This window comes from Arachis hypogaea, chromosome 3 (genome assembly GCF_003086295.3).
Source record: "Arachis hypogaea cultivar Tifrunner chromosome 3, arahy.Tifrunner.gnm2.J5K5, whole genome shotgun sequence".
Lineage (NCBI taxonomy): Eukaryota > Viridiplantae > Streptophyta > Magnoliopsida > Fabales > Fabaceae > Arachis > Arachis hypogaea.
Window position 1 is genome coordinate 26907959 of NC_092038.1, and position 16090 is coordinate 26924048.

Genomic DNA, 16090 nt, shown 5'->3' on the forward strand with positions numbered 1-16090 from the left:
GCAAAAAACTGGGTCAAAAACAGCCCAGAAATCGCTGGGGCGATTTCTGATACGTCCAGCACACGCGGCAAAGTCACGCGTACGCGTGGATTGCATTTTTTCCAAGGCACGCGTCTGCGTGATCCACGCGTGCGCGTTGCCTATCTTCGGGACAGCTATGACAAATTATATATCATTGAAAGCCCTGGACGTTAGTTTTCCAACGCAACTAGAACCGTATCATTTGGACCTCTGTAGCTCAAGTTATGGTCGATTTAGTACCAAGAGGTCAGGTTGGATAGTTTTAGCAATTCCTTCAGTTTCTTGTATTCCTTCCACTTTTGCATGCTTCCTTTCCATTCTCAAAGTCATTCCTGCCCTGTAATCTCTGAAAACACTTAACACACATATCACGGCATCGAATGGTAATAAGAGAGGATTAATATTAGCAAATATAAGGCCAAAGAAGCATGTTTTCAATCACAGTACAAAATCAAGAAGAAAAACGTAAAACATGTGAATTGTATGAATAAGTGTGAGAATAATGGATAAAATCCACTATATTAAGTACATGATAAACCCTAAAAATGGAGTTTATCAAGATCGTCACTAGAGGAGATAACAAGGAGAGCGTTTCAGTTCATAGCACACAATCTCGATGGAGGAGTTTCTAGTCGATCGGGGGTGAACGCCGCTGAGAAGACTGTCACCGAAACAGATTGACGCAGGAACAGAGCATAGTAGTAGCATCGGTTTTGGGTTATAGTGGTGGCAGCGTTAGTTTCAATGCGTAGTTTTAGGGTTTTCATCGTTGGAGAAGAGTTTTAGTCCATTTCAGTGTGAAGTTTCAGGACTTTTGTCGTTGGAGAAGAGTTTCGGGCCTTTTATTTTTTTAATCATGGATCTAGTTAACGGTGGTTTAAAACCGCCCAAATCACCAAAAACCGACATTTTATACAAATAAATTATGGCAACACCATAAAATGCCATAATACTCAAATATTACGGCAGTTTTTTAAAATCGCTGTAATATAAATGCCGTTTTAAACAAGTTTTTTTTGTAGTGTAGTCATGGCCAGTTTATATTAGCTGCCTGTGTCTAATCTCTGAACTAGTATTTTCTTAGTCATGCTGTTTTTTTGAGTAATGTGTTATAACTTTGTGTGGCTTTTGTAGTGTTAAATGTTGGCGGAACTTAGTTATGCATTACCCATGGTTCTATTTATTACATTTTACTTGTGTCATAGTTGATAAATGATAAATATCTTATTATTTGGTTTGATAGATTTGGTTATTTTTGTTGGAACCGTAGACGGTGGAAATATCCAAATTTTAGGGGAGGTTTTGCCCAAATTTTTCTAAACATTTTGGATAAAACTTAATGAAAAAAATTATAATTAGTGTTATATCTTGTTTCTAATTTTTTGTTTCGATTCTTCTTATTTACAGGAGTGCTGAAATGATGACCACATGCTACCTTGAGGGCTCAAGAATATTTTGATTCATAAAGACACTAATCTATGTTAGAACTTTTAACTTTTGGTTAAACTTGTGCAAGACATATAACTTGTAGAACTAATCAATATACTCACTAATGTTATCTTGTTTTAAAACAATTTTAGCTAAATGAGGCAAGTTTGAATTATGTATGTTTTTACATATTATATAAGTGTAGACTTTCTTAGTAAAATAGTTAATATATTGGTTAATTAAAAAATAGTTTAGTAAATTATGTATGCAATTTGTATTAAAAACATTGTTACAAAATAATTATTTTATTTTTGTAACTAAAGAAAAAAAATGTTACAAAATCAAGTTACATTTTGTAACAAAATTTTATGATAGGAAAAAATAGATTGTCTCCAAAAATACCTTGAAGATAAAAATTTGTTACCACTTTTGTAACGACTTCTGGTTTTTTGTATCAGAAAAATTTGTTACAAAATATCACCTTGAATTGTAACAGTTCCGTTTTTTGTTACAAAAATTTTTTGTAACGGGACATACTACAACGGCCCCCTTTTTTGTTACAAAATCCTTTTGTTTCAAAATTTTGATTTTTTGTAACAATTTTTTTTGTTACAAATATTTGCTTTTTCTTGTAGTGCACCCACAACATAACTTAATCAGTTAACTAATTAGTTGAGTTCTTAACTACTTAGGTGTTTTAATTTGTTCATCATCAAACTAATAACTTAATCAACAACACCTCAAAATATGTTTTAATTAGAATCAAAACAAATTAGAACCAAATAAAGAACACAAAATTATAATAACAAATCAGAAGTAAAATTATAATAACAAATAAGACTTTATTCCTATTTTAGAAAAAAGGAAGGTCAGAAGCATTACCTGAAGAAGAGCACCAGCGCCAAAAAGAAGAGGGTAGCAGATGCGACGGTAGCAGCAGTGGCAAAAACGGCGGAGAAGTGGTGACAGTAGCAGCGGCAAAATCTGACAGCAACAACGGTGACGGCAAAAACGACAAACAGCACCAAAGAAGGAGGAGGCTGCCGCCGTCGGAGGGGGCTTCTGGAGAAGAGGAAGCTACCGGAGAGATGAGAAGGGTAGAGAGAGCGTGGGAGGTGAGAGGGTTAGAGAGAGAGAGAGAGAGAGAGAGAGAGAGAGAGAGAGAGAGAGAGAGAGAGAGAGTAGATGGTTCGTGGTACAAATTTAGGGCATAATTACCGTCAGATTTATTGACGGATAAATCCAACGATAACATAGGTTACTAAAACGCAGCATTCCACTAAGTGGGTTTACCGTCAGATTTTTCTACCGATAAATGTAAGACCCAAAACTTTTGAAAAGTTATTATGAACTAATTTCAAATTATATATCTATTTATTTACAATTTTAAGTTCATAAATTATTTAGTAGAAGATAATTAAAGGTAGTTTTGATTAATTGGATTTGAAATAAATTAAGATTTTTATCCAAACTCTATAATTTTGGATTATTTTCCTATTTACTATTTAAAATTTTAGAAATTCAATAATAATGATGTTTGAAAATTTAAATTAGAATTTTATCTAATTTTCTAATTATTGAATTAATTCCTATATTTAAATTATAAAATTAGTAGTTGTAGAATAATAAGATTTTTATATAATGTCTTTATAATTAAATACTTTAAGTTTTGTTAATAAAAAAAATTAATATTATTATCTTATAATTTCAATTAGGGTATTTGATTCCAAGCCAAATAGTATTTTGATTCAATTAAAGTAATTTTAGAGATTCAAGTAGTTTCAAATTAAACCCTCCAAATCTCCAATTCCATACCTAAACCCTAATTCTGATTAAATCAATTTATTTCCTTTTTGTCCTAAATAAAACCCTAGCTAGATGCTACCCTCAGCCCCTTCAGCCACCAAAACCCCTTTTCTCCTAAACCCACACAGCAGCTTCAAGGAAGAGGAGAGAACAGAGGGAGAAGATGAGCAGGAGAGGGGGGCTGCACCGGCGCCATTGGGTCTCGCCACCACCGCCGATGCCGCTGAAGTGAGGAGATGACGAGCTACTGCACGCTGGAAGCCGTGCTGTCGCCGCCATCTCTGTCCCGTCACTGGAGCCCGAGCCTGCACCTCGCCGTTGTTTTGCTATTAAGGGAGAAGGGAGCACGAACTACAGCCACGGACGGAGAAGAGAGCGCGCATGCAGAGGAGGTGAAGTCGTCGCTGTCACCGTCGCGGGTTTGGAGCCACCGCGCCTAAGTCGCCACTGCATCCTCGCTGCGTCGCCAACGTCGTCCTCACCATGCCATCGTCATCCATAGGAGAGGCCGAAGAGAGAGTGCACGAAGAGAGAAGGAGCCGGTTTAGCCACCACCGTCGCGTCCAGCCGCCGTTGCTTGCTCCATCACCGCTCATGGAGGTGGGTGGTCGAGCCTCTGCCGCCATCGAGATCTACTGCCGGTAAGAGTTTCGAGTTTAGTTTTCGTTTCTTTTGAGATTCTGGGAGTTTTATTCTTGCTGCATGTTGGTTTCAGTCACCGTCACCGGAGTCGGGTTGCCGCTGCCGCTTAAGGTGACTGCCGGGGCTGCCGCCGAACCGGTTCAAAGGTCGTCGCTGTTTCGTGTTTGTATTACATTAAGTATTTTACATTTTGAAAACCTCCGCATTAATGTCTTGTTACGTGTATTAAAGTCTTTACAATATTAATGTGTTAGGAATTAGTAACCGAGCTTACATGTAGCGATTAAGGTTGTTTCTGCTATTGAGAAAGCAACCGGAGCTAAGGCTTCGGTTGCCACTGATTTCGGGCTGAGAGAAAGGAGTTCAGTTGACGCCTTTGGGTTATGGTTTCACACTTCTAGGTAGGGGCCTTTTCAAAAAACCACACTTTATGAAATTGAATTATTATATATGGATATTGATGTGAGAAAATATATCTTTGAGTGATTATATAAGCCTCATGTAATTGTTTGTTGTCTTGGATGAATATTGAGTGATTATATAAGCCTCATGTAATTGTTGGTTGTCTTGGATGGATATGAATGCTTGTTTGGCTGGGTTATTGTTCAATTTTGTGAAACGGGCTGTTCTTGAAATGCTTCTTTAAAGTTAATTTTTAAAAGCTTTGAAATCGAGTTTATCCTATTGAAAATTGATTTGAGTTTGAATTGGTGTTCTTGAAATCTGAAAATGATTCACTTTTGGCAACAACTTAATTTTGAATTGATTTGGTTTTGAACCCTTGAATAAGGTTGCGGAATGGTTTAGTTGGGACCCAAAGAGGGTGGCAAGTCTAAGTTTTAAGGGAGGTACTGTCGAAATTCCTATGGAATCCAGACTTTATTGAAAAGTTATTTAAAAAATTATGAGTTAAAGGCTTTCACTGTTTAACTTGAATTATTTGAGAAAGTTATGAATTGAGTTTTGAAATGACTCATTGAAAAGAGAACTATGATTTGGGGTTACTTCCTAAGAAAGGCATTATATTTTTGGGTGTAAGATAGTTAGATGAAAGTTACGTTTTAAGTCGTTTTAAATGTGAAAAGGATTTATGTCTCTGAATTTAACTTGTAGATTTCAATTTGGAAGAGATTTTGTTTTAAAGCTATTTTAAAGGTGAAAATGGTTTATGTAATTGAATTTGATTTAAGGATTTTTACTTAGAGGAGTTTTGGTGACTTTGGAAGAACTTGGATTTCGATTGATAAATCCCATTTTTCGACATTTTAAGAAAGGTTAAAGTATCCTTTAAATTTCTGGTTTAGAAAAACTAAAATAACTTCCAAGCCGTTGGGAACGTTTCAGATTTTAATATGGGGTTGAGAATGGTTTTTGGGTTTTAGTAAAAGAAATGGTTTTGAAAATGTGTTTTAAGTAATTGTTTACACAAATTAATTTAGTTTAGATTCTATTCTTATTACTCACATCAGGAATCCAAGGTCTTAAGGACTTTAGACGAATTTGAGGAAATGAATTATGTTATTCTCCCCTAAAACTTGAGACTCTGTTGAGGAACCTTTATTACCAAATCCTGTTTTAGGATGAATAATTTTGAATATGATTTGGTGTGGTTTCTGAAATGTTTGGAAAGATGTTGTGGAGAGTGGCCGTATTTTAAAAAGAAAAATTTACGTTTGAGGAGAAGTGGCTAGCCACCACTGGCTCAGTAACCATGTTTTAAAAAGGAAATTTACGTTTGAAGAAAAGTGGCTTATGAAGCTGAAATGATTTGAAGAATGGGAATTTTAAAGCCAAGGCTGGAAATAATTGATTTTTTATTTCAAAGTAAAGTGAATTGAGAAAAAGTTATTTATAGCTTGAATGATGATTTTATGAGTTTGATGATGTTGGATGGTGGAAGTGTTATTATGTTATGAGCCGGAATGGCTGTATATGATAATGAATTATGGCTTACTGTGGAATATGTTATGAGCCGGATGGCTGAGCATGAATATGGATGATTATTGAGTTAAATAGACTGATTGTTGCACTTCCAATTATTTGAGATACGAGTTTTCTTGGGTAAAAGCAGTGGCTAACCACCACGTGCTCTAAGTTGAGACTCGATATTCTGCTGACCCTATGTTGTAAGTGGCTAGACACTGTGAAAGTTTCGAATGACGATTAAAACGATTATTTTAAATGAGTAAAATTGTCATCTTTACGGGTGAAAGTAGCAGCTTTAACCGTTACTTTAAATAATAAAAAATTATCATTTTACCTGATAAAAATAGCAGTTATAATTGCCATTTTAAACCTTAAAAAAATGCTATTTTAACTTGATACAAATGAGATTTTAAATGTCATTTTAAACTATTAAAAATCGCTATTTTATCGGATTAAAACGACAATTTAGCATGGAAAAAAACTACCATTTTAATTATGAAAATTATGGTGATTTTTAAAAAGTCAACGTAATATCTAAAATGGCGCCCAAAATTATGGCATCTCTTGAAAATCCATTCTTGAAAATAATGGTAAAAATTAGGGGTGAATACGGATCGATTCGGATCGGATATGGTCAAAATTTCAATATGGTCTGCACTAAAATCATTGAATCTAATATTCGCAATTTTTAAGCTTAATCTAATTTGATCCGATCCGCACATTGGATATATCCGCAAAATATAAAAATATTTTTAAGAGCTTATATTTATTAAAAAATATTAATAAAATTCATTTTTCTGCTCTTTTAAATTAGTTATTTTTAAATTAAAATAATATTAAACATATTTTTTTAAATAATAAATTAAAATAATACAATATATATAATAATTATTAATCGAAATAAAATATAAAAAAATATTTATTTATTTATTTATTTATTTTTGTAAATATGCGAATATATCTGGGTACTCACACAAAATTTGCAATCTCATCCTATTAATATATAAATTAGATTTGTATCCACAATTTTTAAATCTGATTCGGATAAAAATCGAAGCACTAGTTAAAGTCGCATAATTACCTTAGAGAATAGCCGTTTTAACTCAAAAGTTTTTTGTAGTGCAATTATTTTGTCAGCATTTTGATAATTGAGGGCAGAATTGATAATTTGTCCATTTATATATAATAGTTCATGACATCAAGTTAATTTTTTTTGAGAAAAATTTAAAACAGTTTCTGATAATTACCTCAAAAGATAATGAAGTCTTTGTCAAAAAAAAAATACTAATTCGACTCCTGAACTTTATTTTTATAGGATAGATTAGCTCTTGTGCTAAAAAAAATCAATATTATTTTTTTTGACACAAAGACTAATCAATCCTAAAAAAAAGATCAGAGATTGAATTGAGTGTTTTTTTTTTTTTTTTGAAATTTTGTTATCTTTTTTAGATAATTGTCAGGGCCGAATGGTATTCACTCTTTTTTTTTAATTAATAAACCTATATTTTAATTTTAATCGATGTTAATGTTATTTAATTTCCGTTTTGTACGCATCCGCTTTACACATGCAGGATCATATAATTCAGTACCATAAACCATATATAATACAAGTCGCTAGCCGAAGCTAGAACAGACAGGAACATAATTAGTAAACAAGCGGCAAACTGAAAAGGGCACCTTATTTATTATCTTCACAGAACCCAAAGGTGTGCTTTAACGGAGGCTATTTTGGCTTAATTTTCCATGCTGGAAGTGTAGGCATTATGAGTTGGCAAGTTTGGTACCCACATAACTGCCTTGTTCCCAAGGAAATGGCAAGCAGTGGCGGTTCCAGGCTTCACTTTGAGGAGCTCATAAAGAATGTCGGGATTCATGGCGGAAGTATCATGGTGACAAACTGCCAGTGCCTGAGTATTCGTCCCATCCGCAGCCACCATTGAAACCTGGTACGCTGTGGTTTGATGGATTTCATGACAATAAAACACGACATTTTGGAAATTCAGCCTATGACACATCACTGCTTTGTCTCCAAGATTCTGCACTCCTTCTATGGTGTACTGGTTTTGCTTGTCCAAGAAGGAACTCGAAAGCGGCTGAATGTTCTTCCCCAATTTCGAAACCGAGAAGCCGATCAGTGTTGCCAAGGATTTCGCACAGTATCTCTCTTCTCCATGACCAGCAGGGCTCAATATGCAAACCTCCTCATACGTGTACCCTTCTTTTTCAATGTCTTTATGAATTCTTAGATAAAACCATACACCATAAGGTTGAGCATATGGAATCTTGCTGAACTGCAAGTTCATTGTTTTCCCAGGATAAAGCTCATGTTCGAAGAAAAAAAGTTCTTTGGGTATTGCGTGTCATCGATTTTCATCGGAAGGTTGTTGATGTTGGCATCTGGGCCATCATGATAGGAAAATAAATTAACATATAGCTCTAAATAGCAGATCATTCACTATATTTGTACCTATTTCTGATCTATATAAAAGGTTACGCTAATGTCAATAAGATTTTTAAAGTAGAAATTTAACATGGATCAACTAAAATTGAGTTTTAAATTACTTGTTAGACAAACAAAGAAGTCTATGTTCTTAGCCAAACTTTTTATATATTTATCATTTTAAACTTTTTATAGATTTATTGTTTTAATTTTTTGAGGAAAAGACATTTTGCCTTTTTTCCAAGATGTGTAAATGACATTCTACTTTTGTTATTTGTAAATAAATAAATAAATAAATTCTTAATTTTTTTATCTAAAAAATAAATAAATCTTTCATTAAGTTTAATTATAAATAAGTCTTTGACTTTTGTAATCAACAACACATAAATTTTTTATATTGAATTCAAACCATTATTAAAAAATCTATGGGTCTCTTATTTATAAAAATACAAATTTATTTATAATTTGATTTAGTAAAATATATATTTTTTTAAAATAAAAAATAAAAAAATTTATTTATCCTTTTCTCTGTTTGTAACATGTAGATTCTCTTCAATATATTTGACGAAATAATAATAATAATAATAATAATAATAATAATAATAATAATAATAATAATAATAATAATAATAATAATAATAATAATAATAATAATAATAATAATAATAATAATAAGGAAAAGTATAGGGTACTAACATATTATCTGCCAACTTCTGTCAACTCTTATTTATATTTGTGTTTCATGGAAGTGTGTTCGTAAATGTGTCTAATAATTAATATATTTTAAATACATATATAAAGAGACATATCCAAAAAATATATCTATAAAGATACTTTTATTAAATACAGTTATAAAAAAATATTTTTATTAGACACATCCATGAACACGCTTTCATGAAACATAATTATAAATAAGAGTTGGCAGAAGTTGACAGATATGCTACGTAGCGGAACCGTAATAATAATAATAATAATAATAATAATAATAATAATAATAATAATAATAATAATAATAATAATAATAATAATAATAATAATAATAATAAAAGGCAACGGACAACCTGATTGACATATGGCATGCTGTGTTATTGCAAAATCCAAAACGGTACCGCACTCAAATAATTTGAATCAAACCAAATAATTATGATTAGTTTATATATACGTAATTACTTAAAATTACTTGATGAACCAAATAATTATCGCTAGGTTTTTTATATATTGACACATATTATTAAATATACAGAAGACTCTGTCTACTTTAACTTTTTAAAATTAATAAGAATTTTTTATTAAAAAAATACTATTTTACATCTGGACGTATAATACAATAAGTATTTATTTTCAAATATGATTTATTAAGATTATCTTATAATTATACTTTTTTAGATATACTTATAGCCGTTTTAATTTTTAATAAAATTTAAATTAAAAATCTATTAAAATATCCCTAAAATTTTATAAAAATACTTTCTGAAAACAAGAAAATATTTTTTTTTCTTATTATATACACCTTCGGTGCCAGGCTTCAAAAGCTCCATGAGAGTAGGAGGAATGGGAGTGTTTGGCCAAACTGCTTGCCAATAACTTTCATCAGCTATCGATTCATGGGCATGATCCGCTCCTACAAGAGCAAGCTGCACCATAAACATATATGATAACAAATTAATTATATATGCACATGTAAAAATTTCTTATTTAGGTACAATGATCTTATACTAACTCATCACTGCATTTTATATTGGTTTTTTTAATATTAACTATATATAGTATTTAATACTGAAATCCATCAGTTGAAACACCTTATTGTATATATTTCTTCCAAAGCACAAAAGAAGAAGAAAGCTTACACAAAAAAGTGTAACAACAGCACATCGGAACTCCATTTTGTACTTAAGCTAGAGAGCAGGTACTTAAAGCAACATGTATGTGTGAGGATGGTCAATACAATCACAAATCGCTCACTTATTTATAAGGATAATACCATAGTGAATAATAAAATTTTAGTAGAGAGTGAATAATAAAATTTTAGTAAAGAGTGAAGAATATTTTTTTAATTAAAAAATTTTAAAAAAAGTTTGTCTATATATATATATATATATATATATATATATATATATATATATATATATATATATATATATATATTAGTTTAGTAAATATTTTCGCCCTTTATTCAATTATACTGTTGACCATAGAAATTCCCTACTACTTATAGTGCGCAGCTAAATCTTCTTAATTTTTTTAACTATTTACTAAAATGTGTTCTTTCATTCTATAATTTTTGAAATGGAATAAAAAAATATATAAAAAAATATTAAATAATAAAAAATTATATTTTATTAAATAATTGAAGAAAAAATTAAAAAATCCACTCTCATATACTTAAATATGTAAATGATGATCTTTTGGAAAAAATTAAAACGTATTTTACATAGATTAAATCTATAGTGTCTATTATGATGATAATTATGGTAGTTATATAATTTTAACAATATTTAAAAAAATCAAAATTTAGGTTTTATTTTTATATTTTAATAAAAATTTTTTTATTGAAAAATATAAGAAAATTGATAAAATTTATTATTTTTAATTAATAGTTAGTCAATAATATTTAAAATTTAAATTAAAAATATGTTATTAAAATATTAAATTAAAAAATTAAATTGATAGCTAAAAATATTGGCTAAAAATAATAAATTCTTTAATTTTTTTCATAAATTAAAAAATATTGTCATAATATAAAAAATATTACTTTATTTTTAATAATATTTTTAAGCTAAGAGTAATATCAAAAGATAATAATTATACTTTTTTATTTAACTTAATATCTATAATTTTATATTTATTATATATAATATTATGTATTTATTCCAGTATCAATTAATAAATATAAGTAAATTAAAAAAAATAAATTATGGCTATCTATAATATTTTCAAATTATAGCTTTTAATTATTCTTTATTTTTTAAATACTACTAAAACTGTATATTCATCATAGCCATAAAAGCATGCCCCTTCTATATATATTCACTCGTATACACGTTTACGGCTTATCTCTTGAAAGATTTTAGTACTTTTAATTTTATTTCTATTTTTAAGTTACTATTTTAAAGTTAAAAAAATTAGATATGAAAATAAGTGAGTAATATATTTTAATATTATAATTTTTAGTATTTTATAAAATTATAAAAAATACATAAAATTAAAAAAATTAAAAAAAAATTGTGGTAGATAGTTTATTTTTATATTTTAAATTTTTTATTTTTTTAACACAAATTGAATTATTCGATTTGTATATCTCTCACAAATTAAACAATTTAATTTTTATACCTATATTAAATTAAATGGTTCAATTTCTACTTTTTTTAATTAAATTGTTTTACATTTAAAAATAATATTCAAACCATTCATATTTAAAAAAAAAACACCTTTACCACTCTAAAATTAAAAACAAAAAATTCCTATTCTAATGCATGCCGTCAAACACGAATTTAAACCGACAGCTACATGTTCACTGACACATGGTATTCCACGCACGCAGGGACGGATCCACTTATGTGGGTCCCTCACTACAATTTGAAATTTTATTGAGTAGTATATAACAATAATATTTATTTATCCCCACTAAATTATTAAATTTGACTCTACAATAATTTTTTATTTAACTTTTGACATTTAATAGCTGATTTGAGAACTCATATTAGATGTCCATTATAATAATCAATTTTCAATTTTAAATAAGATTGGTATTTTTTTTTAGAAATTGATTCGAAAGAATATTATCTATCCATTTGTATTTCTTTTTTTAAAATTAGCTTTAGTTTTTTTCATAATAACTACACTAATTGAATGAACTTTTTCAACTATGAATATCATCAAGAGCTAATTTGTATGAAAGTTAAGTTTTAAATTATTATTTAACGATATATACAAAAAAAAAGACATTTTAATTATATTGTCAAGGTTTTAAAATATGAAATATAAAAAATTAAATTTTAAATTATATGTTATTAGTTAAACTATTATTTTAATATTTTAATTTATAATTAGATATTTTAAAACTTAATCATATTTTAAAATAATAAAATATAATTATAATAATAATTATGCTACGTATACATAAAATAATCACTTGTACATAATAAATATTAAAATATAAATTTAAAATACAAAATACACATTAAAAATAAGTTAAATAATATATGTATTTATACACAAATTTATAATAGATAATTTGATAGCTAATTTTTTATGTAGACGTAATATTTTTATTAACAAAATTATTATAGTGTTATATATATTTCGCCCCCACTATCAAAATTTTTTGGATCCGTCACTGCACGCACGCAGCACATTCAGGTTTGTAGAAGGGTTTGCTTTTTACGTGTGTAAATATGTACTGTGCATTGTAATTGTTTAACAAGTGTCTCTTTTCATGTGTTTGCCAATTAATGTAGGGGAAGTTACTGTTCCCTTCACGTGATGGAGGTGAAGATTAACCGGGACGGATTCTATACTCTCCTAATATTTAGAATTTTAAAATTTTTTTTATATTATTAATATTGTAATGTAAGTTAGCATAATATTCTAAAAAATTTTATTAATAAAATTTTTAAAATTAAAGAACACAAAACAATTATTCACTTTTGACAATAATTGTATTTTCAGAGAATAACTATATAATAATCTTCTAAAAGTTAAAACACTAGTGGTTCGTATCCTGTTGATGTTCCACGAGTTCCACGAGGCAACATTTCTAGATGTTACATGGAACAAAAGTAATAAAATTATCCACAAAATTGATCTATCATACGGAATTTTTTCGATAATAAAAAATTTTGGTAGAGGTTCTCCTAAAATTTGAATATTTTCACTATCTATAGTTTTATATAAAAAAACAATCAATTTATAATTTATTTTTTAACTAATATACAACTAAATTTATCAAACTAAATAATAAGATATTTGTCATTTTTTAACCATAATACAACTAAAATATAAAAAATAGATTTATATACAATTAAATTAGACTAATAATATATCAATCATCTATGAATACGTATTAAAATTATAAGCAATTTTACATGTATTTTTAGTTGTCTAATTTCTTTCATTGTCAAATCACGCTATGAAAAAGTTTACAATGACTTGTTGAGCTTCTAATTGAGCACTTCTATTTTCTTTATTAACTCCTCACGATCACTACACCACATCCGGCAGATAGCAGCGGTTATGGATAGGATTAGCAGCGGTTTTTAACTGCTGCCAAACGGATAGCAGCGGTTGATAAATCCGCTGAAAGATAGTGTGCGGCTAAACCCTTAGCAGCGGTTATTAGTAACCGCTGGAACAACCGCTGTTAAATGGTATTTTGTAGCAGAATTATTTTGCAGCGGTTTCATCCGCTACTAAATCGACTAAATATGATTTAAGGGAGATTGCAGCGGTTTTCAACCGCTGCAAAATGCCATACGTTTACTAACCCTGTTATCAATATAGCAGCGGATTTAAAACCGCTGCCAAATGTCGAATAACACTTTTTTTTAAAAAAAAAAAACCAGAATTTATAATAGAATATTACAACTCTCTTATTTTTTATATGTTCATCCACCCAACTGCATTAATTTATTAAAATAACCAACAGCCAATCCAAAAATAACATACAAAACAAAACATAACTAAATAAATGCAAAGATGAATCATTATAACGATAATTTGCATCCAGTGCATCCATTACTGTAAACTACAAATAAAGTCAACAAAATAAAAAACTACAAATAAATATCTCAAAAGTCATTACGAAAGACCAATAATAAAAGAGTCTTCTGATTCCAACACTGATAAGTCAAATCAAGAGTGTCCACACATCATCTTGCATGGGATGAGGTTGGTGCACTTCTCAAATAATCCAAACCCGCAGCTATTTCAGGTGGCAAATTACCTCCTTGTTGCTGGATTACGTATGTCAACAAATCTCCCATTGTCTGTATTTTTGCCTTCCCTTCAGCTGCCTCTGTCTCCATTCTCTGTCTCTTTGCCTCTGCTGCTGCTGCTGCTGCCCTGAGTTCTGCTGCCTCCGCCTTGAGTTCTGCTGCCTCCGCCTTGAGTTTTACATCAATTTATTTAGTTTTTCATTGACCCATTTTTTATTATTCTTTTGATAAGTAATTTGGCACAATTCTTGAATGTTAGACTCGTCACCAATTTTAGGATGGTGCTATAATTATTTTAAAGTTTAAAATATTACATGTAATTAAGTGTGAACTTGACATAGCAAAAAATATAACACTAAATTAAAGACTTTAAGACTATTTATCTGATCACGTCTAACAACTTGAAATGATTTTCGGCTAACATACATGTGGTACAACGTGATGCTTTCTATTATTTTTTTTCTTAAATATTTTTCCTATATAATACCAAATTCACAAAGACAAAAGGAATTAAGTTATAATTATATCAATGATTTAAAGTAACAAAACAAGATAAGAACACTTCAATATCTGTCATAATGAAAATTCAAACTAAAAAAAAAGAACTTCCAAAGTAGCATACCAACATCTCCCATATCTCTAAAATAAAAAAAAAACAAAAAACATAACCTTAGAACAAAAAAAAGTAAAATCAAAATAATAGAACAAACAAATAAAAAATCAAATCAAATCAACTTTTCAAATAACCAAAAATCAGATTAATAAATATATTACACAACAATATTTTCATAGACAATAAGAATATCAGCAAAATAAAAAATCAGATTATCAAAGAATAATATAGGCAACAATATTCAAATAACATACATTTACATTTAACAGAACAGAAATTAGACCAGATCAACAGCAGAAAAAGAACGGACAAATCAGACCAGCAACAGAAAAAAAACAGACGAACCAAACCACCAGCAGAAGAAGAACGACCGAACCAGACCAGTAGAGGTAGAAGACGACATAGGACGAGCAGAGGAGCAGGAACGGTAACCATGAACAACAACGACGACGACGACCACCACCACCACAGGAGCTGATGACCTGCACAGGAGACGCTGACACACACGACACGATGACGGCACAGAAGATGACGGCAGAGGAGACGAAAGCGAGGCAGAGCGTTCATAGGAGACTACGCCAGTACTTCTTCTTCCAACAAGAGCTCCATTATTGTTAAGGGGAGTGGAGGCGCAGAGATAGTAGTGAGGTTCCAAAGTGAGGGAGTTAGAATTTTTATTACTTCACTTTACCTTTTTACATTTTTACCATGGTTGTTTATGTTTATAATTTAATTAAATTTTTTTAAGTTTCACAAATTTATTTGTAGTTAACATTAAAAATTTTATTATTAATAAAATTATATACTAATTTTTAAAAGAATATAAAATAATATCTACCATTTTAAAATTAATAAATACAAACAATATTTATAAAATTTTAATTTTTGAAACAAAATAAAATTATTTTAAAAAAACTATATAAATAATTTTTTTATTCTTAAAGATTTTAACATTTTAAAATAATTTTTTTAATTACAAAAATTACTTAAATTTTGTGACAAACAAATAATTTGTTACAACAATATTAAATTTTGTGACAAATTAATTTTTTATTACAAAATAATTGGAGTTTTTAAAATAAAAAGATATTTTGTTACAAAATAAATTGAATTTTTGCAACTACTTTATCCTTTATTACAACATATAATAAAATTTTGTAACAAACACCAATTCGTTACAAAAGTTAATATAATTTGTAACAAAAAAATTAGTTGTTACAAAATATTAACATGTTTTGTAACAAAAAATCATCTTTTTGTAATAGTTTTAAATTTAACATA

At 29.1% G+C, this 16090-nt stretch overlaps 1 pseudogene; it reads right to left on the bottom strand.

Moving 5' to 3' along the window:
* Window positions 1-7396: 7396 nt before the first annotated feature.
* LOC112789982 (unknown seed protein USP-like) lies at window positions 7397-10239 on the bottom strand (annotated as a pseudogene).
* Window positions 10240-16090: the final 5851 nt, after the last annotated feature.